Source organism: Gopherus evgoodei, chromosome 2 (genome assembly GCF_007399415.2).
Source record: "Gopherus evgoodei ecotype Sinaloan lineage chromosome 2, rGopEvg1_v1.p, whole genome shotgun sequence".
Taxonomy (NCBI): Eukaryota; Metazoa; Chordata; order Testudines; family Testudinidae; genus Gopherus; species Gopherus evgoodei.
Genome location: NC_044323.1, coordinates 242,274,342 through 242,298,388, shown reverse-complemented (window position 1 = coordinate 242,298,388; position 24,047 = coordinate 242,274,342).

Sequence of the window (24,047 nt, the reverse complement as noted above, 5' to 3'; positions counted from 1 at the left end):
GACAAAGCAACCTTGAAGTTGAAGATGGAATGTTTGGCAAGCAAGGCGGACTGCCCTCAGTTCCCGTACGTTGATGTGGAGGGCTAGTTTGTGAGGTGACCACCAACCTTGTGTCCGTAGGGTTCCGAGATGGGCCCCCAAACCTAGATCTGAGGTGTCTGTTGTCAGGGACACCGAAGGCTGGGGCGGATGGAACGGCAGACCCGCACATACCATGGACTGGTCCAGCCACCACCTCAGGGAACCTAATATGTCCTGGGGAACGGTAACAACCGTGTCCAGAAGGTGCCAGGTCGGATGGTACTGACTGATGAGCCAGGACTGGAGTGGCCTCATGCGAAGCCGTGCATACCGTGTGACAAACGTGCAAGCCGCCATGTGGCCCAATAGAGTTAGGCACATGCGTATTGAGGTCAAGGGTGCTGCCTGCAGTCATTGTATGATGGCTGTCAACATCTGGAACCTTGATAGAGGAAGAACGGCTCTGGCCAGAGTCGAGTCCAGAAGGGCTCCGATAAACTCTATCCTCTGAGTGGGAATTAGTGTTGACTTTTCTATATTGAGGATGAGACCCAAGTTCTCGAAGAGACTGCTGACCATGCGGACATGGCTGAGGACTTGTGCCTCTGATGACCCCCGAATCAGCCAGTCGTTGAGGTACGGAAATACATGTATGCGGCTGCGATGGAGGTGGGCGACGACTGCAGCCATACATTTGGTGTACACCCTCGGGGCCATGGAAAGGCCGAACGGGAGGACCGAGAATTGATAGTGGCAGCAGTTGATCATGAACCGAAGGAACCGTCTGTGCGGCGGGAAGATGGTTATATGAAAGTATGCGTCTTGCATGTCGAGGGCGACATACCAGTCTCCAGGATCCAAGGATGGGGTAATGGTCCCCAAGGATACCATACGGAACTTCAACTTCACGATGTATCTGTTGAGTTCGCGCAGGTCGAGGATAGGCCTGAGGCTTCCCTTGGCTTTGGGGATCAGAAAGTAACGGGAGTAAAACCCCTTGCCTCGCTCGGCTTCTGGAACCTCCTCTACGGCTCCTTTGTCGAGGAGCGTCCGCACCTCCTGAAGGAGGAGTTGCTCGTGAGAGGGGTCCCTGAAGAGGGACGAAGGAGGGGGGCGGGAGGGAAGGAGCAAAACAAACTGCAGATGGTATCCAGCTTGTAATGTGCGTAAGACAACGGTCTCATGTCAGTCGGGACCACGCCGGGAGGAAAAATGAAAGACGGTTGGAGAAGGGAGGGAACGGATCTGGGAGGGAAACTGGTGCAGCGCCCTCGGATGCACCTTCAAAATGAAGGCTTTGGGCCAGAGGGAACCTTGGAGGAGCTCTGGTATTGCCCCCCTTGGTTGCCCGATTGTCTACGCTGGCCGTTCCTACTTCAACGTCTGGCAAAGTCCTGCCTCTGGCGAGGTTGAGGGTAGGGCCGGCGTTGCTTTTGAGGCCAGAAGGGTCTGCGCTGGGTGACTGGTGTATGCATCCCCAAGGAGTGCATAATGACCCTCTTGTCTTTAAGGCTTTGCAGCCTGGGATCAGTCTTGTCCGAAAACAGGCCCTGGCCTTCAAACGGGAGGTCCTGTATGGTGTACTGGAGTTCCGGAGGAAGGCCAGAGACCTGTAGCCAGGAAATTCAGCGCATGGTCACGCCAGAAGCCAGGGTCCTGGCGGCTGAATCTGCGGCATTGAGAGATGCTTGCAGGGAAGTTCGTGCCACTTTCTTGCCCTCATCAAGTATCGCCGCAAATTCCTGCCGTGCATCTTGTGGAAGCAACTCCTTAAATTTGTCCGCTGCCGCCCAGGTGTTGTAAGAGTAGAGGCTAAGGAGAGCCTGTTGATTGGACACCCGAATTTGGAGAGCGCCCGCAGAATAGACCTTTCGGCCAAGCAGATCCATGCGCCTCGCTTCTTTAGACTTCGGTGCCGGGGCCTGTTGGCTGTGACGCTGCCTCTTGTTCACAGATTGTACGACAAGGGAGCACGGGGGCGGGTGAACATAGAGATACTCGTACCCTTTCGAGGGCACCATGTATTTGTATTCCACGCCGCGTGCCGCGGGGGGAACTGATGCCGGTGACTGCCAGATGGTAGTAGCATTGGCCTGAATGGTCTGTATAAAGGGAAGGGCGACACAAGTGGGAGCATCTGCAGACAATATGCTCACCACTGGATTCTCAATTTCTGAGACCTCCTCGGCCTGTAAATTCATGTTTTGCACCACGTGCCGGAGGAGGTCCTGATGCGCTCTGAGGTCGAGCGGAGGAGGGCTCGTGGATGTTGTTCCAGCCACTGCCTCATCCGGGGAGGATGATGAGGAGACACCCTCCATGAATTCTACAATTCCTTCAGTGGTGGTTTAACCTGCACAATGTGTGTCAACAGATTCCTTTTCATAGTTTGAATCCCACCATGAGTCTGATATGGAATGGGGAGGAGGAGGATCATCTAGACTTCTTTCAGATACACAGTATATGGTCAACAAAAGACTAATTGGATCATATAAATGTCTTGGAGCTAAGAGTGATTTGTTTATCCACTAATAAAAGGTCTATCAATTCAGATGTTGACGGACCTTTCCATTGCAATGTATTATTTAAATTGACAAAGGGAGCAAGATGGTGATTCAAACAGAAATAAATATGAGTGATGGAAATAAATTATTACATACAAAACAATAAAATGCAAATGAAGGCCTACATTTATTAATAGTTACCTTTACTATTTAGTAAAGTAGATTCTCACCCCAGAGTTCAGCACTTGCTAGCACCAAGGAGCTTGGTTCCAGTCTTTCAAGAAGCGTCAACACTCAGCACACTAACTCCTCAATGAATGGATCCAGAGTGTCTCTCTCTCCAGCCTGCGATATACTCAACCCATATTTTGTCTTTATTCATAGATAGGGCAATCCCCTCACTGTCACATTTTTCCTTTTCACTTCCAAGTGGTTTCAAAGTTTATAGTATCAGAAGGGTAGCCATGTTAGTCTGGATCTGAAAAAGCAGCAAAGAGTCCTGTGGCACCTTATAGACTAACAGACATATTGGAGCATGAGCTTTCGTGGGTGAATAGGTGGGTCTGATGCGTTTGTTAGTCTATAAGGTGCCACAGGACTCTTTGCTGCTCTTTCAAAGTTTATAGTTTGTCTTTGATGGTTTTCCATTGGCTTTTATGGGTTGGAGCAAAGACAACTGAGTAATACCTTACATAATCAGCTAGCAAGTGAAGGATAGTAGCCTTCTCCTGCTTGAATGGGCCATCACCAACACATATTATTCTCTGGTGACTTGCTTTCATTACAAGATCATCAGAGCATAATTTTCAATATATTACATTATTCCTTACATATTACCCATACATACATATCACACTGATTATGAGTATTGATAGGTCACAAGCTTTCAGTAGAAACCTCACATGCTACATTTACAGAAAAATACTATGAAAGTGGTGTATTAGATGTAGTGAGTTTGTCAGGCCTAAGACAGCAGTTGCTTGTGAAGAACAGTGATCCTTTTGGCAGTTGGCCTCAGTGGGCCTCTGTATCATACTCAGATACAAGAGTGAAGAGTGTGGGGGAAGGGAAGCCTCTGAATTAATTAATTAAATATTCTGTTTTCTAACAAGATATAAGCTTGGTATTTGGTGTTTCAGGAAATATCAAAAATGTGGATTTATCACATCTGTATTGAAAAATATTAACTTTTTTCTGTTTATAGTAATTCTTACTTTGAGAAATCAGAGGGATTAAAAGATTTCTTATATTTTCATTTGAACCTTAAACAATGATATGAAAAAACTGATTTTTCTCCTCAAAAATGTGGAGGAGAGGGGAAGGGAATTGCGCACTAAAAAGTAATTTTAGAGAAAACATGCCAACATTTAAGCTATTTAATATTAACAGACTGGAAGCCGGAAAGGTAAGCAAGAGAGACATCTCCCTAGATGATCACTACTATTTCTTTTTAAATGCAAAATGAAAAAAGCAACAACGCAGTGATACTGATCTTCTAACATATGAATCTTGTGCCTACCTAACACAAAATGCAAAACAGCAGTTATAGAAAAGCTTTCATAATATGCAAGAAAATCACAATCAACAAAGGCACGCAGAGGCAAACATTTATTCAAACATCAAATAAACTATCCATGGAATACAACATAAAACCCAAAAGATTTGACTTAATATACCTTTTCTGTATTACCATTTGTGAAGAGTAGAACACAGAAGAACTGGGATTTTATATTGCTTTTTTAAATTACCTATTACCAATTACTGAACATTGCTATATGTGCTCCAGGAGTTATTCTGAAAATAAGTAACTACTCTGCAAAGGATCAATGATGGCTTAGGAAAGATGAGTCTGAACAAGAATAAATATTTAAATATAACTGATTGACAAGAGACTGCTGTACAGCAGAGATTCTACATACTTTAGCCAAGTACTTATTTACCTTATTCTCAAAGTGTAGCTAAAGCAGTTTACCAAAATGAGCAATATGGAAACTATGACAGATATATTAGTCATAATTGTAATCAGTACTAAAGAGCCAGAGTATACGGCTACAACTTCACTTTCCATCTTTGGTTTTATTCCATAGGAATGGACTCTGCTTCAAAATCTTTACTCCATCCTTTCACGTTTGACTGCATCAGTCCAAGTTGTCACAAGTCATAGTATTTAAAAAAACAAAAAACACTATTTAAACTATGACAAATTTAAAAACCAAAATAGCTAAACAGAAAATTTATTTTAGGTTTGAAAAACTTCATTCATCCACTTGGCCTGATGAGTCAGGGGGCCTACAATATCAGTTTTATATGCAAAAAAAAAAAAAAAATCTAGGCTTTATGGCTGCACTGAACCAAGTGTAAACTAATATACTAGGTTAACTTGAGGACTGCAGTCAGACAGGTCCCGTGCTTCTGCTATAATTCACAGCTTTACCAAGCAGCAACATATTTAAAAAAAAAAAAATCGTGTAGCCACAGCTTGGCAAAGGTATGAGCAGCAGCAGAGGCAAGTACTTGAGTTATTCAGTCAGAAGAAGAACCCAATAAGCAGATACGAAGGCACAGGTAGAGTAGCACATTGACTCTTTTCCCTCAGTAGCCAGGAGGCTCTGAAGGGTCGGGAAGGCAAGAAACAAAAAGCTTCGTCCCCTTCTCAGCAGTTAGGAGTAGAGAGATTCACATTTGTAAGATACTTAACAGCCAGAGGCAAATATGAAAGACAGAATTCACAACCGGAAACAGGATATGGTAGAAATATCAGTGTCCTCCCCATTTTGCACTTTTCACAAGGGCATTGTCCCTGGATCTTACTGTAGGAATAGGCATTTCATCCTCATTTTAATCATCAACCTCTACCTAGAGTCCTTTAGCTGGTAGATATCTGATAAATTATTTAAACCCTACTTTCAGGTCCCCTGTTTAATTTTTTTTCTATCCTAGCAATCTTAAAGTGTATTATGTTACAATGTTCCTAAAGTACTGCTAATACACTGGTTTTTTAGGGTAATGCAATGCAATGTTTTTGCAATGTACTGAACTATAAAAAGTTGTGATAGGCTATATGATTAAATATAATGTACAGAAACCTTTTGTAACACAGGCTTACAAATAGCAATATTTATGTTATTAGTAGCCAGTTAAATGACAGTGATGTCATACATAGAAGTACTGTTCACAAAAACGGCCACTAAATTACAATACAGAATGATGTACTTTCAGCTGTAAATAACAAGGCCAATCACATCATGTGATTCTTGTTTGTGAGTGAAATATTCATTTTATACATCAAAATTAAAATGTTATTTATAGGTAATATTTTCTCCATTATGAGTGTGCTTTAAATATGTTCTTCAAACCAGGAATAATCTCCTAGGGTATAGGCTGAAGATGATGTTGACACCAGTACTCCCCTTAAAGATAGGAAGTGGAAGTAGCAAAGCCACAAAAATGTATTGCCAAGTGGATAACTGTACAGACATAATTACTATTACTACTACCCTGCACTTACATAGCAACATTCATCCAAGGATCTCAAAGCATTACAAAAAGAATATTATTCCTATTTTCATACTGGAGAATTTAGGCATGGAGAGGTTAAGTAATTTGTCAAGATCATAACAGCAAGTCACCTGCAGAGTCAAGAAGAGAAAACTGACTTCATATCTGCCATAACTACTAGACCAATGTAACGTTTTCTCAGGGCATCCAGAACTGTGATCTTGTTAGTTCTCTGTCTTAGCAAAAGAGAGTTTTGCTGGTACTAAACTAATAACTCCCTGTCACCCTAGTTGGTTAGCCTGTCCGACTAACTCTTTGGGACATTAAAAGCCCTTACTTTGCTTTACAGGTAACACTTGGTGCATCCCAGTTCCTGAACCTTGTGAAAGCGCCTTCCACTGCAATATTCAGTCCCCGTCAGTGGACACTCTCAGAAATAACCAAATCTGCTGTCTCCAAAGAGACAGTACACACACCAGCCTGTTAGCTTAGCTGAGGATTCACACTTTAATATTACAGAACTGAGATGAATTTATAGTAAAACTAAGAATAAGTTTACTAAAAGTGAAAAGTGATACTAACCAAAGAGAACAGAAACAGCAAATTGTTACAGATAAAATGAAAGTATAACTTGCTTTCTAGTGACTAAAACTTAGTCAGCTACAGTCTTGTCTAAGGTGTTTTTTCACCTAAAGCCACATCTCAAAGTCACTAGCCCACATGACTGGGGATTCACCAGTCATGTATACAGAAGGCTCTGACTACTTTGTTAACTCAGTGACGGATAACCCAGAAGTTCGGTCCCCTTCTTCTTATAATCGGAAAACCTTTCAAGACTTTTCTTGTTGACTTAGCATGCAAACAAAGCTTGCTTTGTGTTGGCTTTTATCATGCTCAATTTAAACCAGGGACATAGACAGGTAAATCAACATTCCTTTGCCTAAGGAAAACCTTGTCTATCGAACCTGCTTGGTATGATTGGTTTAAACATATTCTCAGTATAGACATACAACTTTTTAATTGTTACGCATACATACATCACACAATGATTATGGTGACCAGTACGATATAAGCTTTCAACTGATATCTTATACAATATTCTTTACAGATACATACCATAAGAGCAACAAATAAGGTGTAGTGAGTTTGTCAGGCCTGATAAAAGCTGTTCTTTGTCACATTCTGAGATTCAGTTCAGACCAGTGAGAGGTTATGTCACTAATTGTTTTATAAGCTTGTGTTCTCCAAGATGCTTCTGCTACTTGTGGCTCCCTGTTCTGATTCAAGCAGTTTGAATCCAACAACCTGCTAGCAGTTATCAGAGACATACTTTTATCTTTATCAGACCTGTTAACATAAGCAAATGACCCCAACACGTCCCCACTCTCGACCTTACCAAACCTCTCTGCTCTGTAGTGTCCAGCCCACTCCTATAACATTCAGAGGAGTAATAAGATCCGTTCTCTCCTTTAAAAGGACAAACCTCACCAACTGGCCACATTAACTGGAGTTAACATTCACTTTAATTCAAATTTATTTGAATTGGCTTAGTTTAATAGTAAATCAACTTTATAAACAAAAGAAGATAGGCTTTTAAGTGAGTTCAGGTATGAGAGATGAAGTTAGAAATGTTTACAAGCAAATAAAAGTGAAAACACACGCCTAAAAGTCTAAACCTTAGTTTACTAAGGTACAGGCTTTGTTCAAGATGGCTTTTCTCACCTACAGTCTTCCAGCAAGATGGTGGCTGATCCCACCTTGGTGAGGTTCTCTTTCAGATGCCCAGAAGTGCTGTACCCTTTGTCTTCTTAGATGGAAGAGAACTTGCAGTTTTCTGCGTATTTTTTTAATACTCTCATGAACCTTTGAAATTCATTCTTATGAGGCTAACACCTCAAAGCAAAGTTTATACAAGCTGTAAGGAAGGTGACATGGATTCTCATGGTAAAGTAAGCTCCATGCTGTTTCCCACCCCTCCACTTATGTTTGCTAAAAGGCAAATTGTTTTTTCCTGAAATCTTCTCTCCCTGCTGTCTCAATGGTCCTGTTTTCTGCTTATATGTAAATTAAGGTAAACCCACATTCCTTTGTTTAGGAAAGACTTGCTCACAAACTCCCCCTGACATGCCTGGTTTAAGCACATTTTAGTTATAATTTCAACATATAGCCATAACTCTTAATACACAACACATACATACATTGAAAATTAGAAATAGTCTCACTTGTAGTTGAAACCCAATATAATTTATGGGAGCTCAATTAATTGACCCATTGTTCTCCAAGGTAGCCATTCCAAGACCACTATGTTTTTAAGGGACATGTTATCTGTGATGACTTTAACAGAGAAATCTCATTTAGCGGAAGATGAGTATGTCCAAGATTGTGTTAACACACTATCATAAAGTCATATCAGTCAGCCCCATTGTACAATCTACAGTATATAGAACACAAATCAGTCTTCAGGAAAAGAGGAAGAAATCTCTTGGATGATAATAAATTTGAATCAGTCCTCATGACATAAACCTGAGCTTTAACTTTCCCTCTTCTGAAGATTTCAATGTATAGGTTTGGTTGTTTGTTTTTTTTTGATAGATAGACAGATAGATAACTTTGGGAAGAATCATCAGAGAAAGAGGAAGATGTTCTTGTGTGGAAAATACTGTGTTTACCCTCCTGGTCTGTAACAGGAAATATTTTAATGCAGTTCTTTCCTGAAAATTCTTCCACCCAACAACCATTTAAATTATACATTAACCTAGATTTTAGAGAAGAGACTTTTGCGAATCTATAGATTCCAAGCATTTTCAGTGATATTTGAAAGGAGATGTGCTTTATAAACTCCTTAGCAGGATGACTCAGAAGGGAGGATGAGCTCTTCTTGGAAAAGGCCCTGCCTCTGAGGAGGGGATTCTTAGTATATAGAGAGAAAGTCTCTGGTGCTACAGCCATTCCCTCATTCTTCAGTGCAGTGTGCACAGACAGTCTACAAAGCCATTTTGCAGGCTCTATCTGATATTGAGGTCACTTTTCCCCTTATTACTCACCTTTCTTCTCTCCAGATCTTCCATTTTGTGGTCCTCTTAAATTACATATCAGAGGGGTAGGCATGTTAGTCTGGATCTGTAAAAAGCAACAGAGTCCTGTGGCACCTTATAGACTAACAGATGTATTGGAGCAGAAGCTTTCGCATGCATCTGATGAAGTGGGTATTCACCCACGAAAGCTTCTGCTCCAATACGTCTGCTAGTCTATAAGGTGCCACAGGACTCTTTGTTGCTTTTTAAATCACATAGTGATTCATAGATTTTAAGATTTAAGAGAGTATTGTGATAATCTAGTCTGACTTCCTACACAAGACCTGCATCAAATCCATAACTCCTGGCTGAGCTAGCGGACACCTTTTAGAGAATTCAAGTGATAGAGAATTGCCCCCTACTCTCCTACCAAATCACTACATAATAATTTGTTCCAATGGTAATATACGCTCTGTAAAATATTTGCACCTTATTTCAATTTTGAATTTGTCTAGCTTCACTTCCTGTTATTTGATCTTATGCTTTTGCTAGATTAAAGAACTCTATACTTTTAGAAATCTTCTCCCAATGTAGATATTTACAAACTATAATCAAGTCACCTCTTAACCTCCTCACTGTCAAGCTAAACCTATTGAGTTTCATTAGTGTCTCACTGTGAGGCAGGTTTTCAAACTTTCAATCATTCTTGTAGCTCTTACTATATTTGAATTTCCAAATGTAGTGCAGCAGTTTAGGATCCAAATAAGAAGTATTTTCATTGGCTTCTGATCACTTAAACCAGGGATAGCAACTTCTGGCAGGCAGCTCGCCAGGGTAAGCACCCTGGCTGGCCGGGCCAGTTTGTCTACCTGCCATGTCGGCAGGTTCGGCAGACAGCGGCTCCCACTGGCCACCATTCGCTGTCCCAGGCCAATGGGGGCAGCAGGAAGCAACGTGGGTGAAGGGTGTGCTGGCCGCGGCTTCCCGTCTCCCCCATTGGCCAGTGGAGCCATGATTGGCCAAACCTGCCAACGTGGCAGGTAAACAAGCTGGCCCAGTCCTTCAAGGTGCTTACCCTCGCGTGCCGCATGCCAGAGGTTGCCAACCCCTGACTTAGACCATATGTGCAGGATTGTAGAATCCTTAGTTTTATCTGCAATGAGAATAATACATATAAAATCAAGGCTTTAAAAGTTATCTTGAGATCCATTCCAAAATATTAATATTTACCACAGATCATAATCCTCATTTTCCTTACCCCATCAAGCTGTCTGGGCCAATTTTCTACATATTTTTAAAATTCTAATTTTTCTAAGCACTCAACAACGCACATGGTAACACAATATTTATCAAAATAAAACAGAAATTAAACTTCGAAAGAGTAGCCCCAAGCAACTGCTAAAAAACGGAAAGAGGATTTCTTAATTTTATTAGAAGTTTAGACTGAACTAGAGGCTGAAGGTTCTATAGTGTATTAGTAACCCAGTTTCCTTCAGGATATAGCTTTTGGAAACTGACCAAGACAAATTTTAACTCCTGTACAACTCAAAGACTGTTTGCCAAGCAACCATCTTTTCCTCATACAAAATCCTTTCTTAAACTAATTTCTGCCACTAAGCCTAGAAGAGGTGAATAAAATTAATACATTAGTTTACTAATTGAATCATAACTCACTGTGTCACCACATCATATAATTTATATGACCCAGTCTCGATCTATCCTATTTCCCCCTTTAGTTTGCTCTCACTATCATTCATTCAAACTTTGGATTGCAAACTCTTTAGGGTAGGATCATTGTTCCTTTTGCAAGGTTGCCACACACCTTTGATTAGTTGCCATATAATTATATTATACCATTGGTTCAAAAGCATCTGGTGGTCTGGACTTGGCTCCCAATCTGCCTACTGTCTACCTCAATATACATCCTCAGTACAGAAAGTAAACTGAAGGATATCAAAACTCCTGGAGCTTTAAAGTTTACTGTGGACCAGTTACATTTCTACTGAAAATAAGTAGTTTGCAAGGAACCTGGAGCCTACCACTGGTTTCCATTTGTTTATTCATTTAAACCTCGTAAAAAGCAATCATTGTGATTTGGTAGAGTTTTGCATTCACCTAGTACAGATATAAAGGACTACATAACTAATTACTGGTAGGCCCCTAATGGCTACCATAATGGAAATGAAAGAGAGGTTTAATATTTGTACAGTTAAGTTATCCTCTACAGAGAAAAGGTACAAGGAAATCCAGCTCATACAAAGGCATCATTTGGTACTTGACTTTTGCAGGATCAGTTGGAACATCCCTCTTTTTTCCCCAAGTGAAGAACTATTCCTGTAGTACAGATGCTAATGTTATTTCCCAAGTACTGTAACAATCAACAAAAGCTTGTATAATAAAGAGAACAGTAAAGACAAGTTCTAGGTTCTGCACACTATCCAAATTAATTAACTAGATGAAAAACAAACTTCCCTCCAAGAACCTGACTAATCATTGAGTTCAAATGTTACTAATTATTGAGGGTGGGGGGTGGAAGTACCATAAGGATAGAAAAACAAGGAATGAGATTAGTTGCTGAAGTCAGGTCAAAACCAGGGTTTAGTCGCTCATGCTATCAATAAGTTTTATTTTGAGAGCCTATCTGGCAGTCAGAAATGAAAAAGTAATATGTTAGCACATATTCTATCAATTATATGTAATAAAACTGCATAATACCAACTAGAATTAGTAATGTTTTGTTTGTTTCAATACAAATTCAGTGAGAACACAGTGTAAGGGGAGAATGTTTTTCTTTAGCCAATTTCATATGGAAACAGCAACATGTATAAATGTAATGCTATATGCAGTGCAAAAAAAAAAAAAAAAAACAAACCCACACATTCTCAACCATAATGTTGCATTTACTTAAACACAGGCCAGAAAAGACATGGTTTCCAAGAAATATGAACTCTGATTGATTGCAACATTCAAATTAATGCAGTGTGATAATATGAATAGAAAACTGGAGAAAAGAAAATATTAGCTCCATTTGTTATTGTGCACTGATTCAGCTATACAACTTTTGTGTATATATTCTGACATCTAAAAATCAAAGTCATTAAGAGGAAGGTGGTTGTGTCAAAACTAAAACACATACACTCCGATACCCAGGACTATGCCCCAACTAAAAACAAGCAAACAAAAAAAATCATTCTTCTGTTGGTTCCTCCCACCCTAGAATAGATGAAGACAGAACTGATTTACTTCTGTTGCTCCACAGCAGATCCTCAGCAGCAACTGCAGTGAACTGTCCTTATTCTGGTAAATTTCACTCTGGTGCTTCCCTTCCACAGAACGGGCAGAAAAATTAAACAAAGGTCACATCATTTCTACTTAGCAGCTGCTGCTTCATATTTCCTTACTAGTAGCAAGAGGGAGAATAATTGTCAAACTTGATCAAACTTTCATATTCACAGTATAGTAGAACCTCAGAGTTATGAACCCCCGAGTTACAAACTAATTGGTCAACCACACACACCTCATTTGGAACTGGAAATACTCAATCAAGCAGCTGCAGACACTGAGGAAAAAAAAAGGAAATACAGTACAGTACTGTGTTAAATATAAACTACAAAAAAAAAGGAGAAAGTTTAAAAAAAGATTTGATAAGGTAAGGAAACTGTTTCTGTGCTTCTTTCATTTAAATTAAGATAGTTAAAAAGCAGCATTTTGCTTCTGCAGAGTAAAGTTTCAAAGCTGTATAAATCAATGTTCAGCTGTAAACTATTGAAAGAACAGTCATAACATTTTGTTCAGAGTTGCAAACATTTCCATACCTGAAGTGTTCATAAGTCTCAGGGTCTACTGTAAGTACATTTTATTACTTACTTAAAATAGGAACACTTTGGTCAGTATGTTGGGGTCAAACCTCTAAAAAAACAGATTAAATTCATCCATGTAATAAGCTTGCAGTTACTATTTACTTAAATAGGAATTACATCTGTTTAATCCAGGGTTGAATGTGGTCAAGTAGGGTCCAGGACAGGAGGATAATGTTTCTTGCTGAAAATAAAGAATGGATAAATTATAGCAGCTGCTGACCTATCCATTTATAATCTCATTTAATCTCTAGGAACCCTCAACATAAATATCTTATACTATTTTATGTTTCTCCTCATCTTTTGACCTTGCCACTAGCTATTAATAAAAAATTGACTCTAGCCTCCCTAAATCAGACCCATTCTATCATTTTCTGAAACACACAGCTTCCTCAGTCCATGTTCTTTCTCTCCAGAATCCATATTTGCTATCCCTGTCCCTCACAATCCAGCTGTGGACATTTTAGCCCTATCTTTTGTTTGCCAACTGGTCAATGTTCAAAGCTACAAACTCATAAATCCTCCCTGACTATCCACACTGCTTTGTAAATTAATCGTTTCTGTGATCTCAAATCCCATTTGTAATTGTCTGGAGAGTGGCAAGTGATTTCTAAGGTATGCAAATAAAATGTGTGTCAAGTCAACTCTATGTCTATAAAAACAGTCTCCAGGGTATAAAAGCCTATTTCTTTTGGAAATTATAATAGAAGGTACTGGATAGCAGTTAGTCTCTCTAAGCTGTTCATGCTGCCTAGCATTTGGTCAAAAATATTTAAAAAATGGTTAATAACCTTCCATAACTGCTCTTCGAGATGTGTTGCACCTGTCCATTCCACTCTAGGTGAGTGTGTGTGCCCTGAGCACAGCTGCTGAAAATTTTTCCCTCAGTGGTACCAATTGGGGCAGCTTGAGCGCTTTCTGGTGCGCCGCACTCATAGCACCGGTATAAAGCTCCCAGCTGACCCCACACCTCACTTCTGGAAACTCCAATGTTGCGGGCAGGAGGGTGGGTTATGATGCACCATATTGTGAAGAAAAACAGTTATGGAAGGTTAGTTACCTTTTTTTTTTGTCTTTGAGTGATTACACACATGCACTCTAAGTAACTTCCCAACAGTTGAACAAGGGTGAGGGATAGCTCAGTGGTTTGAGTATTAGCCTGCTAAACCCAAGATTGTGAGTTCAATCCTTAAGGGGGCCACTTAAGAATCTTAGGCAAAGTCAGCAGTTGGTCCTGCTAGTGAAGGCAGGGGGCTGGACTCAATGACCCTCCCAGTTCTAGGAGACAGATATAACTCCATTATTATATTATAATAGGTGGAGGGATTGGAGTTCATGGTCACACTGATTGCAGGACAGCTAACCAAATTTCCAATCACCTCTGGACTGCTGAGTGATGGAATAGTGGGAGGAGAATGTGTGCACTGATGATCAGGTTGCTGCTTTACAAATATTCTGAATCTGCACTAGGTATGCTGCTGAAGAATCTTGCAAGTTTGTGGAATGAGCAGTCAGGACAGCTGAAGTGATCCAGGACAAAACTGTTTGTGAAGAGATTGGGAGACTTCATCCTGCCTGCTACCATTCCAAACAAGTCAGATGGACTTTCAGAATGGTTTAGTCCTTTCTATGTAGAAAACTAGGGCTCATCTAATTCCCAGTGTTTCTTCCTATTTGCATGTGGCTTCGGGTAAAAGAGAGGAAGGTAGATTGCTTGATTGCTATGAAATTGCAAAACCACTTTGGGGAGGAAAGTGGGGTGAGGATGTAACTGCACCTTATTTTTAAAGGGGTGTATAGAGGCTCTAGATGTGAGGTCAGGGAGCTCCAAGACCCTTCTGACCCAAATGATGGCCACATAAGCCTTGGCTACACTACAGAGTTTTGTCAATGCAAGTTATGCTGACATACAACCACCACTATAATTAAACGGCTGCTGCATGTCCACACTATGCTCAGTGGAGACTGGTACACCAGCAGTGGAAGGGGACACCCCGACATCTGCCCCAGCCTCATTTTCTGGCTCTGCACAGCAAAGCCCTCTCTCTCCGCCCCAGCAGCACTTCGTCCTGCCTGCCTGCCGCTGTGGTCCTAGTGCTGGGGAGAAGAGGATTCTGCATTAATGTTTTGATTCTGTGATTCCCTCCAAGTTCTCCCACAGCCTCTTTTCCCCACAGACCAAGAGACCCATCACCTCCCCTGTAGTCCAGGCAGGAGTTCATTTGCTGCCAAGAGCCGGCATGCTCGGCTGGTTAGTAGCTATGTGAGTTCTCCATGCTGAGCAGTTTCAAAATTTGAAAGGAGAGCTTTGAGAGGAGAGCGGCATGTGCCTGTGGCTGGATGCAAAGCAGCAGAGTTCAAAACAGTGAGCAGAGCAGTCATGGTGGGCATTGTCGGATACTTCCTGCAGGCCAGTTACTGTGACTTAACAAATGCAGCATTTACACCGATGCTGTGTCAATCTAACTTTGCCATAAAAAACTCTAAGCCTCTCATCAAGTCAGCAAAGCAGGAGAGTTTTGTCAATGAAAGGAGCATCGTAGTGTATACACCTCCACTGGTTTTGTCGACAAAAGCTACTTTTTGCCGACACAACTGTGTAGTGTAGACTTGGCCTAAGAAAACTGCTTTTCAGGACAGGTACAATAAGAAGCACATTTGCCAATGGTTTAAATGGAGGCCCATGAGCTTTAATAAGACCAAGTTCAAGTGCCAGGGAGGAACTGGCTTTCCTACTTGAGGGCAAAGCTTTCTAGGCCCTTCAGGAATTGGACAGACAGGTTATGTGGAAAAAAGGACCGGTTAGCCAACCAGGAATGGAAGGCTGATATTGCCGCAAGGTGAACCCTGATAGAGGAGATAGCTAAGCCTTGCAGCTTCAATTGCAATAGATACTTGAGAATTTCTTGTAAGGATGACCGCGTGGGCAAGACCCTGCATTGGCATGCCCAGACAGAAAACCACTTCCATTGTGAAAGGTAAGTAGCCCCCGTGGAGGCTTCCTATTACATAGTAGGACATGACAACCTACTCCAAGCAAGCCTGCTCTCTGGGATTTAGTCATGAAGCTTCCAGGCTGTTAGGGAAGGGAGCTCAGGTTCACATGGAGCAGTGAATCTTGATCCTTAGAGATCAGGTCTGGGTGTAATAGAAGTGGGATTGGGGTCACTACTGAGAAGCCTAGCAGAGTGGCGAACCAGTGTGATAGGGCCATGCTAGGGCTATCAGAATGACCCAGTCTTGGTCCCACTTGGTTTTTAACAGTACTCCATGCAAGAGCGGGATGGGAGGGTGTCATAAACAGATAAGTAAGAGTTCATAGAACAAAAGTGCTTCATATCTCTTTTGCCTGGAAAGGGTTAACAAGAACAGTGTGCCGGGCTGTCACCTGACCAGAGGACCAATCAGAGAACAGGATACTTTCAAATCTTGAGGGAGGGAAGTTTTGTGTGTGCTGTTAGGTTTTGGTTGTTGTTCACTTTGGGGGCTCAGAGGGATCAGATATGCAACCAGGTTTCTCTCCAATCTCTCCGATACAGGCTCTTATAAATTCAGAATAGTGAGTACTAGGTAGATAAAGCGAGTTAGGCTTATGGTTGTTTTCTTTATTTGCAAATGTGTATTTGGTTGGAAGGAATTCAAATGTGTATTTTGCTGAAAGGATTTTAATTTGCTCCTTGTATACTTAGGCTGGGAGGGTATTCCCAGTGTCTATAGCTGAAAGACCCTGTACCTATTCCATCTTAAATTTACAAAGATAATTTTTAACTTTGTTCTTTCTTTAATTAAAAGCTTTTCTTGTTTAAGAACGTGATTGTTTTTTTTTTTATTCTGGTGAGACCCCAGAGGACTGGGTCTCGATTCACCAGGGACTTGGTGGGGAGAAAGGAGGGAAGGGGGAGAGAGAGGTTAATTTTCTCTCTGTGTTAGGATTACTTTCTCTCTTAAGGAGAGTCTGGGAGGGAGAGAGAGGAGGAGGAGGAGGGGAGGTAAATTTTCCTCTCTGTTTTAAGATTCAAGGAGTTTGAATCACACAGTGATCTTCCAGGGTAACCCAGGGAGGGGAAACCTGGGAGAGGCATTGGTGAGGGAAAGGGTTTACTTTCCTTGTGTTAAGATCCAGAGGGTCTCGGTCTTGGTGGTCCCCGGGCAAGGTTTTGGGGGGACCAGAGTGTACCAGGCACTGTAATTCCTGGTTGGTGGCAGCGCTACAGGTTCTAAGCTGGTAATTGAGCTTAGAGGAATTCATGCTGGTACCCCATCTTTTGGACACTAAGGTTCAGAGTGGGGAATTATACCATGACAGAGGGAAAGCATAGTACAGGTGTTTTGTCCATGGTAGCAGAAAGGCATCCATGATAGACCCCAGACTGTGGCCATGTGGGGAGCAGAATTGATGATACTTTCTATTGTACTGAATTGCAAATTGGTCTGTGGAGAATCCGTCACTTCTTGAAAACACCCCTCACCACATCTGGGGGACCACTCCTGGTAATTTGAAAAAGACCTGCTGAGGCAAACTGCCAGCTCATTTTGTGCCTGCAACTAGAGCCACTGTTGAGTGAGGGCATATAAAAGGAACACCTGTACAAACGGTGAGAGGATCCAACCACCCACTGAGGGAGACAAGGACCCTATGGAGATACTGTGAGTGTAGTGTTCAGATGGGGGTAGTTTGGGGAGTACACTGAGGCCAGCCATGTCTGGAGGGCCCTGAGGTGTAACCTGACACATCGTACCACATAGGTGCATGAAGCCATGTGCCCTAAACGCCTCATGCAATTTTGGGCTGTTGTGATGGGATGACCTTTGAGGTGTGTTATCAGGAATATGATTGACTAGAAACTTCGCTCTGGGAGGTAGGTCTTGGTCTGAGTAGAGTCGAATACCACTCCAATAAACTCTAACCTCTGCACCAGAGTGACGGTAGATTTCTCCCCATTTATAAGAAGCTCTAGGGCCTTGAAGGTGACTGGATGAGTTGAACGCTGGATGCTACCTGAGCACTGGACCGGCCCTTGATTAATCAGTCATCTAGATAAGGGAAGACCTGCACCCCTAAGATCCTCAGGAAGACTGCTGCTACTGGCATACATTTTGTAAACATCCGTGGAGCTGTAGCCAGGCTGAACGGAAGGACCATGAATTGGTAATGCGAGTGGTTCGCTACAGATCTGAGGAACCTTCTGTGATCTGGATACATCTATATATGAAAAAAAAAAGTGTGTCTTAAATCGAGGGTAGTGTTCCAGTCCTCGGGATGCCGGGAGGGAATAATGGATGCCAGGGTGACCATGTGGAACTTCATTTTCTGTTAAGTTTGCGCAGGACTAGAATCAGTGAGAGACCTCCCTTGGCTTTTGGGATTGGAAATAATGGGAGTAGAGTCCCTTCCCTCTTAAATTCTATGGAACCTCTTCCACAGCTCCCACCCAAAGGAGAGATTGAACCTCTTGGACCAGAAGTTCTTCATGAGAGGGGTCCCTGGTGAAGGACAGGGATGGAGGGGAGGAAGGAGGAGTGGAAATAAACTGAAGGGTATCTCTCACTTCCACTATGCTCAACACCCAACTGTCCATGGTGATACTAGACCCTGCACTGAAGAAGTGGGAAAGTCAGTTTGTAAACAAAGGAGAAACTGGGCCTGGCAGCATGGGAACTAGTACAGAGTCCTGAAGTGTCCTATCAAAACACCTGTTTAGAACCCCCTTGATGTCAGGGTGGGGCAGGCTTTGACATTGAGGTAGAAGAGGTGCTGACCTACATTGAAAATCCCTGCTTCTTTTCTCTGTGGATGCTGATGGACAGAATATCAAACGAGCTGTTGGGACCTGTTGTGCTTCCTTGAAGTTGCTGGTGTGTGCAAACCAAGTGACTTAAGGGTCTCCCTAGAGTCTTTTAACCTATGAAGCTTCACATCAGTCTGTTCTGAAAAACTTCCTCAAAAAGTAGGTGCTGAAGGGTTTGCTGGACCTCCTGTGGGAGACCTGAGGACTAAAGCCATGAACTCCTGTGCATAGCCACTGCCAAAGCAATGGACCTGGCCACCAAGTCAGATGCATCCAAAGCAGCTTGCAATAATGCCCTTGCTACTGATTTTCCCTCATCCACCAATGAAGAGAACTCTTGCTTGGTCTCTTGTGGGAGCAAGTCCTTGAACTTCTGCACGGAATCCCACATGTTGAAATCATATCTGCCCAGCAGCACCTGCTAGTTTGTAATCCTGAATTGTAACCCCCTAGTAGAATAAAACTTTTCTACTGAACAAATCCAACTTCTTGAAGTCCTTTACTTTTTGGGATTTCACTCTGATGACCCTGTAGTTCTCTTTCACTGAGAGTGGATACTACCAGGGCTCCCATGGGGCCGAGAGGGGTACAGGTATACAAGAACTTGTGACCCTAGGCAGAAACAAAGTACTTTCGCTCAGCCCTTTTGTGACAGATTTATAGTAACCTGGGGGGGGCAATTTTTATTGTGACTGACACTTTTTGAAATGGGAGGGATGCAGGAGTCTGACACAAGGCTTTAACAGGGTCCATAATGGCCTCATTGAGAAGCAGGGCTACCCTTGAAGTGCTCATCGCAGCTAAAATGTCAATTAAGCTGTGGGAGGATTATTTCATTAACTCCACCTGTATGCCCAGATTTAAGGCTACCCTTTTCAACAGCTCTTGGTGAGCCTTATAGTCATCTGGAGGATGTGACATGCCTGCTCCTGAAACAGCCTCATCGGGGAGGAGGAGGACGACAACGACAGCACCAGCTGAGGACACTCTCCCTTTCTTTCTTCCTGGCAGGATCACATTGAGCAGTCCCCTGTAATTCTGAGTCTGTGAGTACGTGAGTGCGGCCCGGTTGCAGTTGGATGGGATGGTGATGCCCTTCGTTCTGAGGCCACCAAATAGGAGCACCTAGAGTAAACTCCGGAAACTGGGGGAAAACCCCATGGTTTCCAAAATGTCTACTGGACAAGCATAGGTCCCCAGTGATGACCTGACCATGCACTCAATGCTATCCCTGTTCCAGGTCCATGGAAGGGTAGGAGTGTCTGGGGGAGCAGCAGGGATGACTCCTCGAACAAGAGGAGTAAGACTAGACTTCTGACTCAGAAGACAACGACTATCCGGTGATCATGGAGGTGCAGATCCCACCAGTGCCAGAGACGGGTGTTGTGGTGAAGATGGTACTGAAGGGCCTGGTACTGAACAATAACCGGAACCAATGGGTTCCTTCCTGATCACCGGCACTGATACTGCTGACTTTTGTACTGCCAGTGATACTGGTACCAACAGTGATAGAAGGTCTCTGGCAGCAGCAAATGCCTCTGGCATGGTCAACCCTGAGATAGTGTAGATACCACACTATATCACAGATATAGACTCATCCGGTACCGGACTCAATGGTGCCTGCATAAGTGCCTGAGTCAACAATGCTGACTTCTGCAGTACTGAGACAGAGGACTGCCGTGCCTTAGGTTGCACACTGCACTGATCCTCATGCCTGGCCATCTTCAGTGCTGGAGAGAGTGTCCTCTCTTGACTAGCTGTTTTTTTTTTTCCTTTTTTTCTTTTTCTTTTTTTGCCTTTTTGTCTCACTGTGGAGGGTGAATGGTTCTGGGACTCTAGCAAAGTAGGAAGAGCATTCCTTACCAATGCCGAGGCATTCTGTGCTGTCAGATTGGCCTGGCTCAGATGGAGGTCTCAGTGCCGCCTCCATGAGCAAAAATTTCAGCCTGGTCTCTTGATCCTTCTTTGTGCAAGGCTTAAAGTCTCTGCAGGTTTGGCAGCAGTCCCCCTTGTGAGAATCCCCCCCTGGCACTTCAAGGAGATTGAGTGCGGATTGCTCGGCCTTTGTTGCAGGAAGCATGGGCTTGAAGCCTGGTGACCAAGGTATGTCTCAGCCCCAGGTACTGAACAAAAACTCCATTAACTCAGTAGGTTACAAACTTATACCAAAACTGACTAAAACTATTTAGAACTAACTAACTATGTACAAATATACAAAAAAAAAGAGACCACAGAGAGCTTGCCAAAGCAAGGATAAAAATTCCAGCAACTGTCACAGGTGATAAGGAACTGAGGGGACACAGAATCAGTGGGGTACTTTATGCCAGTCCTATGACCATGCAGCACGAGAAGGCATTCAAGCTGCCCTGATAGGTACCACTGAGGGAAATTTTTCTGGTGACTGTGCTCAGGGCATGCACACAGAGTGGAACGCACATCACTCGAAGAAGAAGAAGAACTATAAAAGATTAAAATGAAGAGATTAACTTATTCTATTGTAAAGATTCCATATATATTTAAGTAAAATCAGTTGCTGTTGAAGTCTATCATCATGGCAGCTAAAATGGCTAAATAGGATGCAACAAATAATCAAAGACAACTTTCAGAGGAAGGAAATTATTTGGGGAGGTTTGTGGTGAAGAAGCTATATCTAGGCAGCCCCACCAGACAACCTAGGATCCAGTAAAAATGGAAAGGGTATGCAAGTATAAAATACTCAAAAGGTAGTAGGGTTTTATGTGTTTCTTTGGACTTTGGGTGATGGGTTGTTTTTTGTTGTTGTTGTTTGGTTTTAGGGGGGTTTTTTTGGTTGGTTGGGATTTTTTTGCATCAAACAGTTTTTCAATTATACTTAAAAAAGCAAAACAAAAACAAAACCTTTCAACCTTGTTCATTCAGTTTTAGAGTATGCTGGGCTCTAGACAAGAATCAGCATATCCACATTGGAACTAAGACTTAAAGCTAGGTGTTGTCTGTGTATTGATGGCATTGCAGCCTGTAGCACTTACGTTATCCAAGAAATTTCATATAAATGTTGAAAAGGGATGAAGACAGGACCGATTCTTGTGCAATTCTAAAAGCGAAGACTTCTTGGAAGGAGGAGGAGTTGCCCATCACAACCGTCTGACAAATATATAAGAAAAAAAGATAGTGTTTTCCATATACTGCTACTTTAGTGGCTCAGGAATTGAATGCAATTATATGGCACTCATGATTTGATTATATATTAAACTCTAGATATACCCAACATACTATCAGGACTGAAATTTTCCTTTTAATCCTTTATACATTCTCCTGGCTCTTTTTTGAACACTCTCCAATTCAGCAATATCCTTCTTAAATTGGGCACACCAAGACAGCACAAAAAATTTCAGCAGGTGTCAAACCAGTGCCAAATACAGAGGTAAAATAACTTCCCTATTCCTGCTTGACATTCCCATTTATGCATCCAAATATTGCATTAGCTCTTTTGGCCACAGCGTCACTCTAGAAGCTCAGGTTCAGCTGATTATCCACCACAACCACCAAATCTTTTTCAGTCACTGTTTCCCAGGATAAAATCCCCCCTCCCGCCCCCCGCAAGTGTGATGTACATTCTTTGTTCCTAGATGTATGCATTTACACTGAACCATCTTAAAACATATATTTGTTTGCACGCAGTTTTCCAAGTGAACCAGATCATTCTGAATCAGTAATCTGTCTTCATTATTTATTCCTCCCGTAATTACTGTTTCATCTGAATACTTTATCAGTGATGATTTTGTTATCTCTCAGTCATTGACAAAAATGCTAAATAGCATAGGACCAAGAACCAATCCTGGAGGGACCCCACTGGAAACACACCTACTCAATGATGATTCCCCATTTACAATTGCATTTGGAGACCTATAAGTTAGATAGCTTTTAAGACATTTACTAAGTGCCATGTTAATTTTATATTGTTCTAGTTTTTTTAATCAAAATGTTGTGTGGTACCAAATCAAATGCCTTAGTCTAAGCTTATTACACCAATGTTATTGCCTTTATCAACCAAACTTGTAATCTCATCAAAAAAAAAGGTATCAAGTCAGTATGACCGAATCTATTTCCCACAAACCCATGTTGATTGGTATTAATTATACTACCCTCCTTTAATTCTTTAAAAATCAAGTAGTGTATCAGCCGCTCTGTAATCTTGCCCAGTATTGATGTCAGACTGACAGGTCTATAATTACTCGGGCTTCCCATTAACCCTTTTTAAATATTGGCGCATTAGCTTTCTTCCAATATTCTGAAACTTCCCTTAGTTCTCCAATACTTATTAAAAGTAAACAATGTTCCAATTGGCTACTCAGTCAGCACTTTTAAACTCTTGGACGTAAGTTATCCAGATTTGCTGATTTAAAAGTATCTAATGTTAATAGCTGCTCTTAAACATTCTTCTGAGATACTAGTGGAATGGAAAGAGAATTATGGTATAAAATGACTACATCTGTTTTTTCCCCCCAAATACAGAACAGAAATATTTATTAAACATTTCTGCCTTTTCTTTATCATCGATAATTCTACCATCTCCATCTACTAATGGACCAATACCATTGTTAGGATTATTTTTGTTCTTAATATAATTTTAAAAAATCCTTCTAACTGTCCTTAACTCTGCTGGCCATAGATTTCTCTTTGCATCCCTTTTCTTCTCTTATCAATTTTCTACAATTCCTAGCTTTTGATTTATATTAATTACTATCAGCTTCTCCATTCTTCCATTTATCATACATGTGTGTGTTCTATATCTGCCTTCACTTCCCCTCTAAACCTGGCCTGTTTTTAACCAATATTGCCTTTTTCCTTAATGGTGGCTTTTTGGGTAAAATGTTCTTAAACAATTCCCAATTATCTTTCACATTTTTCTGATTAAATTTGTCCTAGCTGATTTGGCTTAAATTTTTTGATTTTCGTGAAATTGGTCCTTTTAAAGCACTTAGTATGTATATTACTGGTCTGTACTTTATTCTGTTTGCACATATAAATGTAATCAAATCATAATTGCTTGTACCTAAGCTATCATTAATTTTTAGTTCTGTGATCAGTTCAGAGGACTCTGTCCTTGGTCCCCTTCTCTCCTCTCTCTAACACATTATCTTCAGACTGGTGACTCACAGACCTATTTCTCATGTCCAGTCTGGTCTTCTGTCCAAACTAAAATCTTGACCCTCCGTCCCACCCAACATCTCTCATTGATGTCTACCCATCAGCTAAAGCTTAAGAGCTCTGCTTTAGACATTTTAATTTTCCTCCCATGCCCAGCTCTTCCCTCACCTCCTTTGTCAATCACTGTGGACAACACCATGATTCTATCTGTCACTTAGGCCAGTTACCTGGATG